Source organism: Pan paniscus, chromosome 1 (genome assembly GCF_029289425.2).
Source record: "Pan paniscus chromosome 1, NHGRI_mPanPan1-v2.0_pri, whole genome shotgun sequence".
NCBI lineage: Eukaryota > Metazoa > Chordata > Mammalia > Primates > Hominidae > Pan > Pan paniscus.
In genome coordinates this window covers 101,492,324-101,514,206 of record NC_073249.2, presented here as the reverse complement: position 1 = coordinate 101,514,206, position 21,883 = coordinate 101,492,324, and the positions used below count along the sequence as shown (strand labels likewise).

Below are 21,883 nucleotides of genomic sequence, written 5' to 3'. Positions count from 1 at the left end.
TATCCCTATTTTATAGAAACGGAAGCTTACAGGCCAAGCAGCATGTCCAAGGTCGCACAGCAACAAAGTGGCAGAGCCAGAAGTTGAAGTACATCCTTTGACCTCTATCTAGTAAATTGAGTGCACCTTCTACAGCCCCACATGAGGAAACCCAATCCCAGAGCGGTAACATGCCCTGCAGAAGGTCACGTAGCTAGTAAATAGCAGGGCTGGAATCTGACTGTAATTCTCATCTGAAGCTTGAAGTGGACAGTCTCTGTTTTAACAAGATGTTTTGTTTGCTGGTGGGAAACAGAGCTTATGGAAGAAAATGAAATGTCACGCATAAATTGATCTGTTTAGATTAGATTTGATAACTTCGGTTGGGGGTATCACTTGCAGGGAGAGGTCTCTAAACTAAAACTCCACAGTACAAAATCACAAAGCGGATGAACAAGTTGGGCAAGGAAATAAATAAATACTGGAGGCTATGCTGACCAAAAAACTAAATCTTAAATTTCACTACTCAGCCTTAATTGAGTCTTTAAAGTACCAACTTACTGTTTCAATAAATGACACATGATCATAATACAAAATTTAAAAGATATAACAGATATGATGTGAAAAGTCCCTTTCCTTCCCTCCCTAACCGTTTATCCAGCCTGACCATTATAGAGTATCCAGAAATCTTGATTTGGCCTAAATAAAGAGTGTTCTATGTATTGGAAGAGGGTACTCTTTACATAGTGTGATCTGAGAAGTGTGGAAAGATCCAATGCATTGTAAAAATACATCTCCACTGGCTTGCTTCTACCTTCCCTTTCTACCTAGCAAGAAATTCTGCCAGTGAGAGGTAATCCTTTCTGCTAAACTAAGAGGAGGACATTACTTCCAGAACTACATAGGAAAAGCATAATTTTGCCTAAGGGCCTTTCTGTTCATCAACCTAATCATTATTTTCCCTTGTCTTTTTTTTTGAGATGGAGTCTCGCTCTGTCGCCCAGGCTGGAGTGCAATGGTGCAATCTTGGTTCACTGCAACCTCCACCTCCACGGTTCAAGCAATTCTCGTGCCTCAGCCTCCCAAGTAGCTGGGATTACAGGTGCATGCCACCATGCTCAGCTAATTTTTGTATTTTTAGTAGAGATGGGGTTTTACCACGTTGGCCAGGATGGTCTTGAACTCCTGACCTCAGGTGATCCATCCGTCTCGGCCTCCCAAAGTGCTGATTACAGATGTAAGCTACTGCACCTGGCACCTGTATTTTATTTTTAAAATATAGAAATAATTGAGAAAATGCTATCTATTTTAAATAAAATAACATTTCATTGAATTTACTCTATTACATAGGAAAAGAAAATACTCAAATACATGTGCAAAAGATTCAGTTAAAAGTAAACTATTTGGTTTGAAGTCTTTACACTGCTGCCAGAAGAGTACACTGCCTCTGTCCTTCTTCGAGTTAGATGACAATTGTATCTCTTCCTGCCTGTTTTCAGGTCATCCGTGTAAGGTTGAGAATAGATGGGTAACAGCAGAAACATTAAGAGGATTAGTTTCTAAATAAGAATGTATGATACCTACCTCCATAAGTGAGTGGATCCTCTCTTGGAGAGATTGCCAACAGATGATGCCAACCTTATGATGACCAATCAAGCAAAAAACACAAAGAAATAAATTTCTTCCTCCAGTCATTGAGCCTAAACTTAACCTTACCCTAACCAGAATTAGGAATTTTGCCACATGACATGGAGTGCATTAGCCAGAGTTCTCCAAAGAAACAGATCCAAAAGGAATCTATTTTATTTTATTTTATTTTTATTTATTATTTATTATTATTATTATTTTTGAGACAGAGTCTCATTCTGTTTCCCAGGCTGGAGTGTAGTGGCGCAATTTCAGCTCACTGCAACCTCTGTCTCCCAGGCTGTAGCGATTCTCCTGCAGTCTCCCAAGTAGCTGGGATTACAGGCATGTGTCACCACGCCCGGCTACCAAAAGGGTATCATGCCTATGGAGGCTGAGAAGCCTCATGATCTGTCTGCAAGCTGGATGCACAGGAAAGCTGGTGCTTAAGTCCCATTCCAAGCCCAAAGGCCTGGGACCAATGGGAGCCAATGGTATAAGTCCCAGTTCAAGTATGAAAAAGTGCAGATATCCAAGGGCAGGAAAAGACAGACACCCCACTCAAGAAGAGACAGTGAATTCATCCTTCCTCAACCTTTTTTTTTTTTTGATTAGGGCCCTCAATGGGTTGGATGATGCCTGCCCACTGCGGTGAGGGTGGATCTTCTTTACTCAGTCTACTGATTCCAATGCTAAGCTCTTCTGAAACTACCCTCATACACACATTCAGAAATAATGTTTTACCAACTATCTGGCCCTTTCCCAGGGTGGGGTTAACCAGCACCTTTCTCTTCTCTATGGTGACCATGCTGATGGGGTGCCCCTGACTGAAAGCTGAGAGGTCACCAAGACCCCAGATCTTCCAGCACTTTAACCTGGAGTGTAAGTCAGTGTGCTCCCTGCCCTACAGCAATGCTTTTTGCTTGGAAGACATCCAAACATGCCAAAATTGGCATTAATCACCACTTCAGGGCTGGGCACTTATGAGGTCAGCCATCCACTTCTAGCAATTCCTGCGTAAGCTGGGAGACCCTAGGTCTTTTCCTCAAAACACACCAAAGCCAAATTCTAAAGGAGATCCAAAGGTGATCGGTAAAATCCTTGAGAATCCTCCCAAAGCCTCCATGGAAAAATAAACTGGAGAACTGTTTCTCTTTTTCAATCAAATTTAGGCCAGTTATAATGAAATATGAATGGGCAGAAGACACAAAAGAAGATTAAAGAGTCTTTTAACATATAATAAATAATCAATAACTTCCTGGGTATGGTACAGGGATGTCTTTCTAATTGCAATAGATGAGTTTCTGATAAATTGCCTATAAACTGAATTTCTGCAAGTGCCATGTGCTAGTGTGGATTCACTATAAATTCACATATGTGGCCGGGCATGGTGGCTCACGCCTGTAATCCCAGCATTCTGAGAGGCCGAGGTGGGCGGATCACCTGAGGTTGGAAGTTCAAGACCAGCCTGGCCATGGTGAAACCCCGTCTCTACTAAAAATACAAAAAATTAGCCGGGCGTGGTGGTGTGTGCCTGTAATCCCATCTACTCGGGAGGCTGAGGCAGGAGAATCGCTTGAACCCAGGAGGCGGAAGTTGCAGTGAGCCAAGATGACGCCATTGCACTCCAGCCTGGGCAACAAGAGTGAAACTCCGTCTCAAAAAAAAAAAAAAAAATTAACGTATGTTTTACTGTCATTCTGGTTCTACTTCAAATTATACGAGCATCATTTTCACAACTTTTTCCTTCTTCTTCATTCTACTTTATGTTCTTTCTCCTAACCAAATATGTTCAAACTTCCTAAAACATCTATTTTGTAAATGCAGGCATGTGCATAACTTCCTTAAATCAGGACACACCTATCTATGCACTGAGTAGAAAGACTAATAAGTTCAAAGTGATCTCAATAAATGTGTTGCCAGCCATCCTGTCCTTCCTGCAGCTGTTATATAAGCTTATACTACCTTCAATTTATTAGTCTAGGACAAGTTAATTGCATGGTTTCCACAAAATAGGACATGTCGTTCATAGTAACTATATGCTAATTCCTTTGAAAACATCCGTAATTATACAGTGACTTCACAACACTTGTGCACCTAACTGTTGTTACATGTTTAAAGCTATGAGTGAATTAAACATCAAGGCAGAGTTCTGACTGGGTTCATGCATAAAAGGACACTTTTCTATCTTAACTCTCTTTCCTAAGACCTTACCTCTTTATTAAGGCTAGTGGGTGTGCACACGGCCCTGCTGAGGTAGGAGGGATTGCAGCAGCAGCCTTGACATTTAAGGCAACCACACAAAGGCAGCAAAGCTTTTCCAGGCACAGAACAGCATGTACTCGAGGAAGACAATATCAATGGTTGCCCAGTAAATACACATCTATATAAAGTTCAGTAAACACACAGGTGTAGGTGTAATGGCTTAACTTTTACATCTAAATCCAACTTTAAAATCACACTTCAGGCTGAGTACTTTTGAGAAATGATTGCACTTTTAAAGATATTCGAAGTTATATGGCTTACAGGATTCTGTCTCATAAAGCTGAGAAAGAAATGTCATTTTTGCCTGAAGTGCTGATTTGGCTTTGAACTTCACATTTTACAGACTATTCTGCTTTGGGTTATGTTTGTAGATGTGAACACCATTGGTACTCTTTATTAACATTTCTCTGATGTCTTATTGCCCCCTCTTTCCTCTCCCCAAATCTCTTCCTCAACCCTTCCAGGTCTGATAAGACAAAATATATTTTGTCACCCCATTATTTTTTCCTGAATGTCTGCTTTGGTTAGCTGCTTCAACATGAAGGACTCTATCTTTTAGGAGAATTAGGTCACAAAGACCCCGGGTGGGTTTAAAACAAAATGAAAAGTGCTTTCATTGTAAAACTACAAGGAAGTAAAGGAAATGCAAATGTGTTAAAAGCAATGAATTTGCAGAGCACAGATTTCTTAACAAAATTTAATGAAATGTAATCAGCCATCTGACTCAGCTTATAGGTGACAAAAGTCCATTTTCTTTCCCTTTTCCCAAACTCTTCAGGTCAGATGGAAGAAATGTTCCTTAGATTTCAACTCCAACAGTTTGAGGTTGGCATCTCAGCAGGACTGTCCAGATGTTCAGTTTAAAGAATTTAATTTTCTAGAATTTAATTCAGGTGTGGAAACTTTGAGGCTATCCTAGGAAACACTGAGTTATTGTGTCCATCAGATCTTGGGTCTCTCTTGTTGACAAAAGGCAAAACCTGCGTGGAGAGGAGATATTCCTCCCTTGACCTTCCCAGTACCATGACTATAGACTCCTCAACCATCTCTTCCTGGCCCATTTATGTAAAGCCAAATCATGAGCCTATTTGTCTGACACTTCTAAGCCCCATGAATGATCACTCTCTGATTCAGGTATCAGTTCTTTGATGATTCATCTTCAAGCATCCCCTGGGAATGACTTCTGAAGCTTTATAAACTATGACTTTATAAAACCAAAATTGCTTTTCAAAAGTTGATTCAATTTTCAACAATCAAAGAGGTGAATCATTGTATCTCAGGTGCCCTTGGAACAGAAAGAAAGAGGAAATCATTTCTTTTCTTTTTTTTTGAGACGGAGTCTTGTTCTGTTGCCCAGGCTGGAGTGCAGTGGCTCAATCTTGGCTCACTGCAACCTCTGCCTCCCGGGTTCAATGATTCTCCTGCCTCAGCCTCCCAAGTAGCTGGGATTACAGGCATGTACCACCGTGTCCGGCCAATTTTTGTATTTTTAGTAGAGATGAGGTTTCACCATGTTGGCCAAGCTGGTCTCAAATTTCTGACCTCAGGTGATCCGCCCGCCTCAGCCTCCTAAAGTGCTGAGATTACAGGCATGAACCACCGCGCCCAGCCAGAAGAAATTATTTCTATGGCTCCTCGGATCCCCATATTTACTCCAAAGCAGCAGCCTATAGCAGCTTATCATTATAAGTCTTATGTGTTCACTCTTAATATAAAATATATAAGCAGAATAGACACATATGTAACGTGTAATATGTATATATACACATATGCAATAGAGGAGTAAGAGTGCCAAGAAATAAAGATAAATAATGAAACATGAGAAGAATATGTGTCTCTATAATTTTGCGGCTCAAATTTCTGATTTTAATTACAGATTCATATTTGAAGGTCTTTGAGAATTGGCATTGTACCAGTTACTGAAAGGCACATTATCTAATTTCTAAAGAAGAATAGCATTTGAAAATTTTAAAGCACTCTATTCTACTTCTTTTTACTCTTTTAGACACAGGGACTTACTCTGTTGCCCAGGCTGGATTCAAACTCTTGAGCTCACACAATCCTCCCCCATGAACCAATCCTCCCCCATGAACCCAGCTGTTCTGTTTCGAAAGAAACGGTGTGCCATAGGCAAAACTTTTACCTCGCTATATCTCTGTTGTATTTTTACAGTCCATAGATTCTAAGTTTTATTATTTCATTTAGAGTGTGATGACAAATACTTGACGTTCCACTAAATTAGACAATATCAGTAGAACAATGTTCCGAAACAAGATACTTACTGGAAAGACATTGGCTAATATTTTCAGTGTTAATTCCTATATTTATAAGTTTAAATCTCTTGCTTTAGTAAATATTAAAATACCATGCATTTTATGCCTTTGAGGGTGAGGGTAGAAAGTTTTCATTGTCTATTAACCTGTATAATAACACATTTAATTCACTGTCCACTATTGACACAGCACTGTACTAGATACTCTATAAATTATAGATTTTATAGATTATTATAGATTTTTCACATACCAGAAGTTCTATAAAACACAGTTATTTTTATAATTTATGTTTATTGAGCACTTACAAATGCCAGATTTTGCATAAGGGTTCACATGAATTATATCATTCAATCCCACATTAACCCAAAAAAGTATTATTTTTTCCTCATTTTCTAGATGAGGAAATGAGGCTGAGAGAAGCTGAGCAACTTTTCCTCTCACAGTTAGCAAGTAGCAGAGAAGAGATCCTTCTGCCCCCGGAGCCTATGCACTAATACTCTGCTGTAGATCCAGTCCCTCTTCTCAAAGATACTTAAATCTTCTTTCTTTTTTTCTTTTCCTTTTTTTTTTTTTGAGATGGAGTCTCAGTCTGTAGCACAGGCTGGAGTGCAGTGGTGAGATCTCAGCGCTCTGCCTCCCTGTTTCAAGCAATTCTCCTGCCTCAGCCTCCCTAGTACCTGAGATTACAGGCATGCACCACCATGCCTTGCTAATTTTTGTATTTTTAGTGGAGACAGGATTTTACCATGTTGACCAGGCTGGTCTTGAACTCCTGGCCTCAAGAGATCTGCCCGTCTTAGCCTACCAAAGTGCCGGGATTATAGGCGTGAGCCACCATGCCTGGTCTCAAAGATACTTAAATCTAATGAGGGGATTAGTATAAGGATCAAGAGAAAATTTAATAAATACTGCATAAGCCTGGAAAAAATGCATACTAATTCTTACAGCAATAAAGGATGACATGAATGTTTGTAAATGGAACACTCACATGTAATGTCTTAGACTCCTCTTGTATTAATTAATTAATTTTTTTTAAAAAAAAGACGGAGTCTCGCTCTATCACTCGGGCTGGAGTGCAGTGGTGTGATCTTGGCTTACTACAACCTCTGCCTCCCAGGTTCAAGCAATTCTCCTGCCTCAGCCTCCCTAGTAGCTGAGATGACAGGTGACTGCCACCACACCTGGCTAATTTTGTATTTTTAGTAAAGATGGGATTTCACATGTTGGCCAGGCTGGTCTCGAACTCCTTACCTCAGGTGATCCGCCTGCCTTGGCCTCGCAAAGTGCTGGGATTACAGGCATGAGCCACAGTGTCCAGCCCTCTTGTGTTAATTTATAAGGCTATTTAACTCATATTGTTCTGTAGCATTTTCCATGTATATTAGTCCCTTCCTCAGCTAGATTTTGACCTTACTGATGGCAGACTATATTTTCTATTTTAAGAGTTTGCCATAGCCACTAGGACAATGACACACACATAATAAGTGCTTTATAAATATTTGTGGAGTGCATGAATGACGGAATTATAGGCAATTAAGACAAGGTTGCATATAGCTGTGTGGCATCGCTATACACAAGGGAGTGGCAATAACTTAAGTGAGATAGCAAAGGCCTGGATAAGATAAAAAAGAAATATAGATTCAGGAAGTGGGTTATAAAATAGGCAACAGTTATAAAGTGTTTATTATTTGAAGTAACTTTAGAGGTATTTGCTCCTTTTTTTTTTTTTTTTGAGACAGTGCAGTGGTGCAATTATAGATTACTATAACCTTGAACTTCTGAGCTCAGCCATCCTCCCATCTCAGCCTCCCAAAGTGCTGAGATTACAAGCATGAGTCACCATGCCCAGCCTACTCTTTACAACAACAATCCTATGAGGTAGGTACTACTATCATCCCTACTTTATAGATGAAATGCAAATAGATAAATAATTTAACATCACCCAGCCAGGAAGTGGTTGTGTCAAAAGCTCATGCAGTTTTGTTCTGCCCTTGCCTGTATAGGATCCAAAGATAGTCTGAGCAACCACATGGATGTTAAGAGTACAAGACAACAAAGATTTGAAGGTTACAACAAAAATCCTTGATTGAAATATGTTTTTATTTTTATTTTTTAGTGATAGGGTCTCACTCCATTGTCCTCACTATTTAATCTCAAACTCCTGGGCTCAAGCAATCCTCCTGCCTCAGCCTCCCAAGTAGCTAGGACTACAGGCACACATCTCCGCACCTGGCTAATTTTTTTAAAACATTTTTTGTCGAGATGGGGTATTGTTATGTTGCACAGAATGGTCTCAAACTCCTGGCCTCAAGCGAGGCCTCAGCCTCCCAAAGTGGTGGGATTACAGGCATGATTAAAATATTAGGGCTGGGTGCAGTAGATCACTCCTGTAATCCCTGCACTTTGGGAGGCCAAGGCGGGTGGATCACCTGAGGCCAGGAGTTCGAGACCAGCCTGACCAACATGGTGAAAGCCCGTCTCTACTAAAAATACAAAAATTAGCCAGGCTGGGTGGCAGGCACCTGTAATCCCAGCTATTCAGGAGGCTGAGTGAGGCAGGAGAATCACTTGAACCCGCGAGGTGGAGGTTGCAGTGAGCCGAGATCATGCCACTGCACTCCAGCCTGGGTGGCAGAGCGAGACTCCGTCTCACATAAAATAAAAGAAAATAATATTAGAAAGTTATTACATTGCCCAACACTAAGAGAAAGTTGGCATAGGAAAGGCATAGAGGGAAAATAAGCAGTTGCGCTATTTTTTCCACATTCAGCTTGAGTGGCCACAGGAGTCATTTTAGGAAAGGAGGACTACAGAAAACTGACCTGGGGAGAGTTGAATGACAACAACAATCATTTTATAGCCCTTTATATTTTATGGGAATTATGATTAGTGAGATAGTTGACATAAATTCTATGTTCAATGACTAACCTAGCATAGTTAATTCTCTTCCCACATACGAAGTTATCTGAGAAATTATTTCCTTGTTCTTCACAGTTCTATAGATTTGTCATGTTTCTTTTTTTTTTTTTTTTTTCTTGAGACAGAGTTTTGCTCTTGTTGCCAAGGCTGGAGTGCAATGACACAACCTCAGCTCACTGCAATCTCTGACTCCCGGGTTCAAGCGATTCTCTTGCCTCAGCCTCCCGAGTAGCTGGGATTACAGGCATGCACCACTACACCCGGCTAATTTTGTATTTTTAGTAGAGACAGGGTTTCTCTATGCTGGCCAGCCTGGTCTCGAACTCCTGACCTCAGGTGATCCACCCGTCTCGGCCTCCCAAATTGCTGGGATTACAGACGTAAGCCACCGCATCCCACCTTGTCATGTTTCTTATTTGAAGAGGAAAACACAGACTGAAAGTTTTAATGACTTGCCAAAAGTATCTCACCTGATCAGATGTTCAAACATGTCGAAGCCTGATTTTCTGGCTCCTTCTTGTGAGGCAGATTTCAGTTTTAAAAAAACCTGGTCAGAGCAACCTTGCCTGCCCCAACCCATTATTCCCTATCTCATCTCTATTGTCATTTGTAACAGAGCACTCATGCCAGGAGCTTATCTCTACCTTCCATTTTCTGTTGGCTCCCATTGGAACATAAGCTTTATGAAAGCAGAATCTGGGATCAGTCTTGTTCTCCGATCTTCACCTACACAATGTCTGGCAAGTAGTAGGCAGTCAAGGTTTGCTGTAGTCATGACAGAAACCCAAAACCCAAAACTTGCCATGTTATCAAAGATAGTGGACACAATGCTTGAACAAGGACAGGACAGTGAAGCAATGTTTTCATGTGGTTTCTCCCTGTTACATTGTTCTGTCGGTGAGACAAGTGCTCATTTACAGGAGTTCATGTGGGTAGGGAATGAAAGAGAACAGGAATTAATTGAGGAACTTTATGGGAAATTCTTCCCAACAATGAAAAGTGGTATTGGGTTGATTAACGCAGGGAAGACTATAGGGTAACCAAAGAGATGTAGAAAGCAAACCCGATGGTGGAAGTATACCAAAAGGCCATTTGGTACTTACCTGAGCTTACATGGAATTTATTAATGTATTATTAGCACCCACCTAAAGCACGTACTTTTTAAAACTCTACATTAAATTATCATATTGATGGTTTCCCAAATCCTACATTCTTTAGGAATTTAGAAAAATGTATAAAAGTCAAGTGAATCTGCTTTGTGTATACATTGTTTATGTGATGATTTTTACCAATTCCAAAGTAAATCAGTTCTGGTTTGCTTGCTTGGTTAGTGACCTGTTTAAGCCTTGTATAACATCTACAATATACAGAATTTTTCATTAAACACTCAAACCTAATCATTTTTACATTAATGTGTGGACATACATGGCCTCCCATTGGAAGAGAACCTTGGAAATTTTGATAAAAGCTGAACAGAATGCAAGAAAAAGTATAGTACAGTCAGTGGTTTCTGTGCCAGCTCTGCTAGTTCTACTAGTGAGCAGCTGTGTTACCTCAAATAAGCAACACTGTGCTCAACTCTGTAAAATGGGAAGAGCAATCCCTAATCCATAGATTGTTATATATTAGATTCCTGAAAAGTTGTCCGGTTGCTATGGGTGGGGCTTTAAGAGTTTTTCAAGCCCTTTTATTTCATTATAGTAGGTTCTTTGGATAATAGAGAAGAAAATCTTTTTGTAGCATTTGAATAAGAGATAGTTCTTTCCTGCTTCAGGTGCATAAAAATCTTCATAACTGCAGCAGCAATTTCCAGTTCAGCGCAATCTCCAAATATGGGTTTTTCTCTGTACACCACCTATGGAACACCTGATAATGTCTTTTATGTCATTAAAAGCCTTCTGCTGTAGGATACCTTTAGGCTCTATGCAGCCTGAACAATCCAACCCCTCTTGAGCTCAAGAGGTGAACAGAGTAGAGTGCAAGGTTGTATTTGGAATTAGCAGCAAGGTGGGATTTGGTTAGGTCTATATGTCCAATTTACATTAAGTCTAGGAGTAGAAACCAAATATCAGAGACTCATGCAACCATATGTCAAATTCCCCAGCTTTCTGAGCCCCTTATTTAACAATCCAGGTAATGACAACTCAAGTTTCCATAATTCCATACATTTCTGAGGGTGCTTCAAGTTCTTAGACATCTCTCTGTCTGAAAGAGGCATATTCCTCAAGCTCACACTGCTGTTATCATCCCCTCAGGTAGCCATCCTGCTCCAATCCCCTCAGCTCACTTTAATAAGCTTCTCCTGGCTAGTATTGTCTGCCCAAATTTTTCTCATAAGTGTTAACAGAGGCCCCTCCCTTAACTCACAAAGCAGAGCTAAAGCCAAGCTACAGCATTTAACAGAACTTACTGAAAACTTGAGGTTATGAAGGAGAATTATAATGGAAAAAAAAAAGATTATAATCTCATAGAGTAGCCATCACTGCTCCAAAGAAGGCAATGGTCAAGAGCACTGGCTTAAGAAGTGGACAGCTGGGGTGAGAATCCTTGCTTCTCTGCTTCATGTCTGAGTGATCTCTGACAGGTTATTTTATTTTTATTTTTAATTAATTTTTTTTTTTTTTTTTGAGACAGAGTTTCACTCTTGTTGCCCAGGCTGGAGTGCAATGGTGTGATCTCAGCTCACTGCAACCTCTGCTTCCTGGGTTCAAGTGATTCTCCTGCCTCAGCCTCCCAGGTAGCTGGGATTGCAGGCATGCACCACCACGCCTGGCTAATTTTGTATTTTTAGTAGAGATAGGGTTGCTCCATGTTGGTCAGGCTGGTTTCAAACTCCCGACCTCAGGTGATCCACCCGCCTCGGCCTCCCAAAATGCTGGGATTACAGGCATGAGCCATCACACCTGGCAATTAGTTATTTATTTTTTTTCTTTTTTGAGACAGAGTCTCACTCTGTCACCCAGGCTGGAGTGCAGTGATGCAATCTCCATTCACTGCAACCTCTACTTCCTGGGCTCAAGTGATTCTCCTGCCTTAGCCTATTGAGTAACTGGGATTAGAGGCACGTGCCACCAGGCCTGGCTAATTTTTGTATTTTTAGTAGAGAAGGGATTTTGCCATGTTGGCCAGGCTGGTCTCAAACTCCTGACCCCAAGTGATCTGGCCCGGCTCAGCCTCCCAAAGTGTTGGGATTACAGGCGTGAGCCACTGTGCCTGACTGACAGGTTATTTCAAATCTGTGAGGGCTTTGCTTTTTTAAAAAAGGAAAAAATGAGAGGAAGACCGGGCCTGGTGGCTCATGCCTATAGTCCCAGCACTTTGGGAGGCTGAGGCGGGTGGATCACCTGAGATCAGGAGTTCGAGACTACCCTGGCCAAAATGGTGAAACCCCGTCTCTATTAAAAATACAAAAAATTAGCCAGGCGTAGTGTAGTCCCAGCTACTGGGGATGTTGAGGCAGGGGAATTGCTTGAACCCAGGAGGCGGAGGTTGCAGTGAGCTGAGATTGTACCATTGCACTCTAGCCTGGGCGACAAGAACAAAACTTCGTCTCAAAAGAAAAAAAAAATTAGAGGAGAAGCCATTGTCACTACCCCTTGCCTTTTCTTGTCTTCATTATAGAAGTGATGCATAGAGCTATGGCATCTATTTTGAGACTATAAAGCAACAAATAAATATGCTATGTATGGCTGAATATAAAAATAAAAACAAACTGCATCCTTGATGAACTTACGGAGTCATTAGACAACAGCCCTGAAACCAGCTGCTGTCTAATGTGGAAAAAAAAAAAAGCGCTTGTTGTTTAAGTAATTGTTGGATTTTTTCCATTATTTGCAGCTAAAAGCACTCCTAACAAATATAACAAAGTAGTGACATGACCATATTTTTCAAGAACATGCTTCTTAAGGGAGATCCTGCTGTTCTTGGATCTTTTAAGAAGATCCTAGGGCTATATGTAGAATTAGATCACTAACAGAACATTACTGTAAATGTTCTTTCTTTTATAGAGATGGGGTCTCATTCTGTTGCCCAGGCTAGAGTGCAGTGGCATGATCACAGGTAACTGCATCCTCAAACTCCCAGTTTAAGCAATCCTCCTACCTCAGCCTCCCAAGTCGCTGGGACTATAGGCACACACCACCACATCCAGCTATTTTCTTTTCAATTTTGTATAGAAGACAGGGTCTTGCTGTGTTGCCCAGGCTGGTCTTGAACTCCTGGGCTCAAGTGATTTTCCCACTTTGGCCTCCCAAAATGTTGGGATTACAGGCATGAGTCCCTGTGCCTGGCCCAGTGTAAGTTTTCTATGATGAGTACAGTTTGGGTTGCAAATTCATAATCACACAGACATCAGATTCAGAGGGAGCCTTAACCACCTCAAGATAAGAGGAAATACTTTGGAAATACTTCAGAACCTTTTCTCCTTAGATTGAGTTAACTATCTATTAGAGAAGTGTTGTCTCTTCTGAGAAAAAGCAGAGGGTGAAGTCTAGGATAATCACCACATCATAATCCATTCAGTCTTTTCCTTATGCCAACTGCTTACCTGCTAGGGCAATAATTCTCAAAGTGCTTCTGTAATAAAGGTTAAGGTACTTGATATACTATGACTCATTCTATTTTACATAATTTCTGTGAGAATGAACAGAGAAAAAATGGTAGGGAAAAAAATGAGCCTTCATTTTCACCACCAAAAAAATGCATTAAAAAGAAAGTTAATATAATATATTAAGTCTGTTGATAGAGGGTTATACCTGATGATCGTTCAGGATAATGATACAGATGGAATGTGACAAGCAATTAGGTCTTCACTTTTTCTTTAATATGATTTATCAAGATACTCTTCCCACATAAAAGTCATCAATGTTGCTGAACCTTCTAAAAGAGAAAAACGAGTAAATCCTGAAATTTGGATCCTATTAAATCTCATCTGACTAAGCTCTCTGTACGATTCTCACTTCTGGGAGGATTCAAGTCAAATCAAGTTTCGTAGCTTTGAAATTTCATCCCTCTGCATGCAATACTACAGACTTAGCCAGAAAAGTTGTGAGATCTGAATAATAAGGAGCAAGTAGTAATTAGAAAATAATTCCAGCTAGAAGACGATCTATGCTCTATGCTCATCAGTAAGAATCTATGAATTAATCAATCGATGTCAGATATTTTTTTAAATACCTATCACCTAATTTATATTTTTTGCCATAAGAAAATTCTCAAAAATATATTTTCTAATTTTTTTGTTCAATGTTATCTTTTTTTTTCCAGTTTCCACTTTTCTTCTCTATAAAATTATTGTATTCATCATGAGTAAATTTTTTTCTGCAGGCTTTAAAAAAATGTTTAAATAATCAACTATGACATTACTTCTAGCTATGGTCTCATACTGTTTACCTTGTAGCTATAAAGTCCATTTTTCTTTAAACTGCCTAATTTGTAAGATATAATTTATGAATGAGTCAGAGTTCTATAGATACAGACAACAGAAAGAGGCTCTAGTTCATTTATGGAAAGGAAACTTACTGAAATATATCAGACTTCATCGCCTGGAAGTAAGGCTAGAGAACCAGACTTTGAAATGTGCTGATCCAAGGTATTCGCAGTGGTCCAGGATCTGGAGATCACAAGAATGGCTTCACGTTGACAAAATCCAGGAGTCGCCCCGGAATAGATTAATCCTCTCTTTAATCCTCTACCCAAGATTTACATTCCAGAGAGGAGGTGTCTGATTGGCCTGGTTTCAACCATATATTCAGACTTTGGCTAAGAAAGTATAGGTCTGCTGAGTAAAAGTCCACCAGGCTGAATCCAAAATGGTAACAAGGCCAGGCACAGCGGCTCATGCCTGTAATCCCAGCACTCTGGGAGGGCGAGGCTGGTGGATTGCTTGAGCCCAGGAGTTTGAGACCAGCCTGGGCAACACGGTGAAACCCCGCCTCTACTAAAAATACAAAAAATTAGCCGGGGACAGTGGCACCTGCCTCTAGTCTCAGCTACTCAGGAGGCTGAGGTGGGAGAATCACCAGAGCCTGAGGGGTCAAGGCTGCAGTGAGCCGAGATCACCCCACTGCACTCCAGCCTGGACAACCAGAGTGAGACCCTGTCTCAAAAAAACCAAAACAACAACAACAATGACAAATATATAAAAATATATATGCAAATAGTAACAACAATAATAATAAAATTATAATTCCCTCTAAAAGAAATGTGATGTTATTAGGAAAGAGAAATGAATGCTGAACAGTCACACATTAAAGATGCTCAATACACCATCCTTAACCATTTTTTTAATAAATACCTCACCTATTTTCAACCCATATTTAATAAAATAAAAATCTTTTTTTTTTTGAAACAGAATTTTGCTCTTGTCACTCAGGCTGGAGTGCAGTGGTGATCTCGGCTCACTGAAGCCTCTTCCTCCCTGGTTCAAGCGTTCTTTTTTTTTTTGAGACAGAGTCTCACTCTGTTGCCCAGGCTGGAGTGCAGTGGTGCAATCTCAGCTGACTGCAAGCTCCGCCTCCCACGTTCACACCATTCTCCTGCCTCAGCCTCCCGAGTAACTGAGACTACAGGTGCCCACCACCACGCCCAGCTAATTTTTTGTATTTTAGTAGAGACAGGATTTCACAGTGTTAGCCAGGCTGGTCTCAAACTCCTGACCTAGTGATCCACCAGCCTTGGCCTCCCAAAGTGCTGGGATTACAGGCGTGAGCCACTGCACTCAGCCTCAAGTGATTCTTGTGCCTCAGCCTCCCGAGTAGCTGGGATTACAGGCGTCCACCACCATGCCCGTCTAATTTTTTGAATTTTTAATAGAGACAGGGTTTCGCCACGTTGCTGAGGCTGATCTCAAATTCCTGTCCTCATGTGATCCACCCACCTCGGTGTCCCAAAGTGCTGGGATTACAGGTGTGAGCCACCACACTCAGCTGAAAATCATTTTTTATGACCATTCTGAAAACCCAAGAAGCTCCTTATCAATGCTTGATAATTGCAGTCACTGAAATACAGAAAGGACTAAGTGGATTTTATTCAAGGTGAGAGTTCAGAGTAGTGAAAAGCTCTTAGTGGTTCTTTAAGAATTTTCTCCCCATTTCTGAGTGGCAATACCATCAGCTGGCCTGATGAGAAAGTGGTTTGTCACACATTCTTTTGAGTCATAGTGAAAGGCATGATGGTGTCACCTAAAATTAGTAGATTAGCTATGCTTCATTTCTCATCTACACCAGGAACTGGTAAGGTTATCACCATGACCATGGCATTCTTTTTCTTCTTTATTGTCCTATATTGGCTAGAAAGCCCACCTCATCCTACATTTTGACCTTCCCTCTGCTTCCTCAGAGGGAACTTGATTTTTTTTTTTTAACGTTATTGATATCTCCTCATCCACCCCCTTTTTCTATCAAGCATTATAAAGTGAAGCCAAGGAATTATATGCTTTTCCTCATCTCTTTAGTTAAGAAATTCTAAAGTAAAGCCGGGCGTAGTGTCTCACATCTGTAATCCCAGCACTTTGGGAGGCTGCAGTGGGTGGATCACCTTGAGGTCAGGAGTTCAAGGCCAGCCTGGTCAACATAGTGAAACCCCGTCTCTACTAAAAATACAAAAATTAGCCAGGTGTGGCGGCACATACCTGTAGTCCCAGCTACTCGGGAGGCTGAGGCAGGAAAATTTCTTGAACCCAGGAGGTGGAGGTTGCAGTGAGCCGAGAGCAGGACAGAGCAAGAATCTGTCAAAATAAATAAATAAATAAATAAATAAATTCTGGCATTCTTTTTTGTTTTGTTTTGTTTTGTTTTTTGTTTCGCTCTGTCACCCAGGCCAAAGTGCAATGGCACAGTCTCGGCTCACTGCAACCTCTTCCTTCCGAGTTCAAGCAATTCTTCTGCCTCAACCTCCCAAGTAGCTGGGACTATAGGTGTGCACCACCATGCCCGGCTAATTTTTGTATTTTTAGTCAAGACAGGGTTTCACCATAGTGGCCAGTCTGGTCTCAAACTCCTGACCGTCCACCTCATCCTCCCAAAGTGCTGGGATTACAGGCATGAGCCACTGCGCCCAGCCATCATATTTTATTTGTAATGGGACACAGGATATCTTCGAAGTCCTTAAAAAGAGATGTGCCAAATGTTAAACTGAGGGAGGCAGTTTTCAGTTGTTTAACTTTAGACTCATCAGGAGTAGAGTGGAAGAAATACTTTGAAAGTTATTTACATTCTTTGCTTAGGTTTTTGACATAGTGAATGGTATCTAGAAAAAGTCAAATTCAATCTTTTGGGTAGTTTTAAATAAAATAAAAATTTTGATTACATATTGATTTTTCTCATGGAAAGGAGATAAGTTCTTCTTGGTGGTGGTGGTGGTGGTGGTGGTGGTGGTGGTGGTGGTGGTGGTGGTGGTGGTGGTGTTTGAGACAAGTCTCGCACTGTCACCCAGGCTGGAGTGCAATGGTGGGATCTCGGATCTCTGCAACCTCCACCTCCCAGGTTCAAAAAGCCGCGGCGGCGGAGGGGCAAAAAGCGGCGGCGGAGGGGCAAAAAGCCGCAGCGGCGGGTTGGGGCAGAAAGCCGCAGCGGACAAAAAGCCGCGGCGGGCAAAAAGCCGCGGCGGCGGGGGGTAAAAAGCCGTGGCGGGCAACAAGCCGAGGCGGGGTGGGGGCAAAAAGTCGCGGCAGCGGGGAACAAAAAGCCGCGGCGGCGGGGGGCAAAAAGCCGAGGCGGGGTGGGGGCAAAAAGCCGCGGCGGGTGAAAAGTTGCGGGGGCGGGGGGAAAAAACCACGGCGGGGAAAAAGCCGCGGCGGCGAGGGGGCAAAAAGCCGCGGGGTGCAAAAAGCGGCGGGGTGCAAGAAGCGGCGGGGTGCAAAAGGCGGCGGGGGGCAAAAAGCCGCAGCGGGCAAAAAGCCGCGGCGACAAAATTCGCAGCGGCGAGGGGTCAAAAAGCCGCGGCGGGCTAAAAGCCCTGGCGCCGGGGGGCACAAAGCCGCGGCGGGCAAAAACCCGAGGCGGGGTGGGGGGAATAAGCCGCGGCGGCGGGGCGGGAAAAAGCTGCGGCGGCGGCGGGGGGGCAAAAAGCCGCGGCGGGGTCGGGGCAAAAAGCCGAGGCGGGGTGGGGGCTAAAAGCCGCGGCGACGGTGGGGCAAAAAGCCACGGCGGCGGGGGTTAAAAAGGCGTTGCGGGCAAAAAGTCGCGGCGTCGGGGGACAAAAAGCTGTGGCGGCCGGGGCTAGAAAGCCGCCGCGCGCAAAAAGCCGCGGTGGGGGGGGGGGGGGGCAAAAAGCCGCGGCGGGGGGGGGGGGCAAAAAGCCGCGGCGGCGGGGGGGGCAGAAAGCCGCGGCGGGCAAAAAGCCGCGGGGGCAGGGTGGAAAAAGCCACGGCGGTGATAAAGCCGCGGCGGCGGAGGGGGCAAAAAGCGGCAGGGGGCAAACAGCCGCGGCAGGGGGCAAACAGCCGCGGCAGCAGGTGGGGGACAAAGCCGCGGCAGGCAAAAAGCCAGGGCGGCAAAATTCGCAGCGGCGAAGGGTCAAAAAGCCGCAGTGGTCAAAAAGCCCTGGCGTTGGGGGTGCAAAAAGCCGCTGCGGACAAAAAGCCGAGGCGCGGTGGGGGGAAAAAGCCGCGGCGGCAGGGGGGGCAAAAAGCCGCGGCGGCGGAGGGCGAAATAATGGAGATGGGGTGGAAGGCCGGCACAGCTTGGCATTGCTGGAGTGCGATGTGACAGGAAATGTGCAGCCAAAGACAAAAAAAGATGTAAGTAGGCTTGACTCATTGAAGCTAAGAACCAAGATGTTATCTTGAGGCTATTAACTAATAAGCAGTTTAAATCAGAATGGCACATTCTGATTTGTTTCTTGTACGTTCACATTTGGCAGGCATAGATACTGTTTGAAGAGAGAAAAGTCAGTAGAGAGAGGTAACAAAAATATGTGCCAAGTCTAGAAACAAGAGACCAGGGGGATAGGGACCTTTCCAAATAAAATGCAAGATTTGAAAACTGATTGGCTGGGGGATGAGTAAAAGGCAGGTCTTTAAGGTCCATCCCTGTTTTGCTTTAAGTTGTTAGGGGGTGGTTTTATCACATGTTGTAGAATATGTCATTTCAGTTTTGAACATCTTGAGTTAAATTGTCCTAACATATCTTATGAATTTGATTTTCTTCCCTGGGAAGCTAATATTTCAAACACTTAAAGAGTATATAGATTTCCAACTTGTATCCAGTTTATAAAACTATCTCTAGGCTGCTGATTTCAGGAGGAGGGTCATGAGTATTCTCTTTGCAGAGAATATATCAGGAGTTAACAACAGCTTCAATATTTGTGGACGACCAGTTAACTAAGCCACCTCTTCGTGTCTTTAGTTGGGAAATCTTAGCTGAAGATATTCAATAATGAACCAAGAGTGACTAAGAAATTCAATATTTAAGTATATTTCATTGTAATTAATTTGAATTGAAGTAGCCATATACAGCTAGTATTTACTCTATTGAACAATGCAAATAAGAGGAGAAAATTAATAACCATCTCTAATACCACATGCCAAAATCCTGATCAATTTCTTCTAGCTAAAGGAGTTGATCAGAAGCAGTAGTTGAAAGCACCAACTAAACCAGCTGGGGTTAGTTCACTGTCATTCTCTCAGAACCATCTCTTCTCTGAACAAAACAAGTACAAGAGTTCATTGTGAATCTGCATTCTCCTTGCCTATTTTAAGGTTTTGATGCTGACACAAATTTGTGAAATCCCTCCTGTGGTGTGATATTTCCTTTTCCTTGCTTTCTGTTAGGACAAGAATGCTTCAGCTCTTAATTTAAAATTATGTTTCTCCCTCCTAGGTTGAGTGAACTTAGAATGCATTCTCTGACATATCCAAGATTTTGTTAATATGAATTTCGGGAAAAAAGCATACTTAATTAGCTAAGACGTCTTATTCTAAGCTTGACCCTATGTTCGACATCTTTTGAATTTGTAGTTGCATGGCTGCTCTCTGACACTGGTTAGTGACCTGGAAGCTATATTAATGTTAGGGGAGGTGGTGTATGAGCATTAGAGGTATCCTTGCAAGGAAAGACTTGTCTTATCTCAATACGTCTTTTTTTGGCACACAAGAAAGTCAATGTCTGAGTCTTCTAAAATCTTCCTATTTCCAAATTGCAGATTATGATTGATTCCTAAACAAAGACCTAATTTTTGACTCAGAGACATGGCAAGGTAGTGAATCACCGTTATAATTTAACAATCTTCAAGATAAAATTATCTCTGATATTTAGATTTTGCCCAATTATTAAGATATTTGGGTGTTTCGTTAAGAATGGAAAACTCTAGTCTCTTGAGCAGAGACTATAAAGGCCTCAGATGATCATTTTTAATTTTATGCTCTTTTCTTTAACACCTTCAACACAGTTGGAATCAGCTGATATTCCCCAGAGTTGTTGTGTTTTTTAAACCAAATGCATGGTTCAGTGGTAGAAAACTGGGCTCATCCAAGCTGTTTTCAGTAAACACTTCATTTCAGGTGACCTATTTCATATTAAATAATCTCTAGATCCTGTCTTCGAAACTAACTAGATCAGATAACCTACCCTGGATTTTCTTTTAAGGTCCGTGAGCTGCAGTCACTTTTGTGAAAATGATTGCAATGACAAGATAGAGTTGTGGATGGGGAAAATGTTTTGACTCATTTAAGCATAGTGGTATTTCACATGAGAATTTAAGTTACACACATTTGAAAATTATAATGGAGTCTCTTGGCTGAGCTTTAAACAAAAATAGCGTTTAGGCTAAAAAGGGAACTGCTACCTCTCCTAAAATCAGAAAGATGTTACAGTAATTCTCCATTCTCTAGAATTATCAAGAAGCACCTTTGTGATGATTTACTTTTGCTCTTGCGAGTGTGAGCCCGTGCAGTCGTGGAACCATCAATTAGAATGGTGGCTTTCTGATCCCAAAGTCACTGGTTCTGAAAAGAATATTTTTCATAAATTTGAAAGTGAGAAGTTTTGATCTTGCCATTCCCAAGTAACTCTCTTAATAAGAGGCATCAGCATGCTTCAGTGACAGCTGTCACCTTCCAGTGCTGAGAGTCATCTTTGAGTTCTCTATTTCACTCCCTACACTCCAATTTAGCTGCAGTTCTCTTGGCCAGTCCTATGAAATACATCCATGGCCTAACGACTTCTCACCACTACTACCACTCATGCTGACAGCATTCTCACCTAAGTCACTACCTTTTTTCGCTGGATTAGAGTAGCCTCCCAATTTATTTGCTCACATAACCTATTTATTCTACACAGTGCACCAGATACACCCCTTTGAAATGCAAACACAATCATATTATTCTCTGGTGAAATTATCTCATATATTCCTATCGCATTTAAAATTAATTCAGAATCATCCCATGATTATCAAAACCCTACATGCTCTTCCACAACATGGTTTACTTCCAAGATATCTCTTCAACATTTTTTTCAGTGTACTGAATTGGTGACTAATGGTCATATTTTTGTTTTTGCTCAAAAAGTCTTGACTTGTAAATTTTTCAGTTTCTCCTTTATCCACAGGTAACTCTTTCCTCATAAGGCGAATTGCTTGCTTCCTTGAGTTCTGCTCTTAAAGATACCCTTCATTTTCTACCTAATATTAATAACTTTAATCATTCATTATTCCATTACTATGCTCTATAGTGTATACAATTTCTGTTCTTTGTCATGTTATTAACTAAATTATTTATTGGGTCCAGTAACGTATTCCATAAATATTGTACACATAAAAATTGTGTTATTTTTATTCCGGTTAGAAAGCACAGTTTAAAGAAAAAGTTGTTAAGAATGTTCAGA

The 21,883-nt window shown here is 41.7% G+C and overlaps 1 long non-coding RNA gene and 1 pseudogene across 1 annotated transcript in view; both read left to right on the top strand.

Moving 5' to 3' along the window:
- LOC117978246 (neuroblastoma breakpoint family member 15-like) overlaps positions 1-21,883 on the top strand; it is a 512,107-nt pseudogene that overhangs the window by 156,101 nt on the left and 334,123 nt on the right.
- Positions 1-21,883, top strand: part of LOC129394584 (uncharacterized) — a 68,458-nt gene that overhangs the window by 43,919 nt on the left and 2,656 nt on the right. The window lies entirely within an intron of this gene.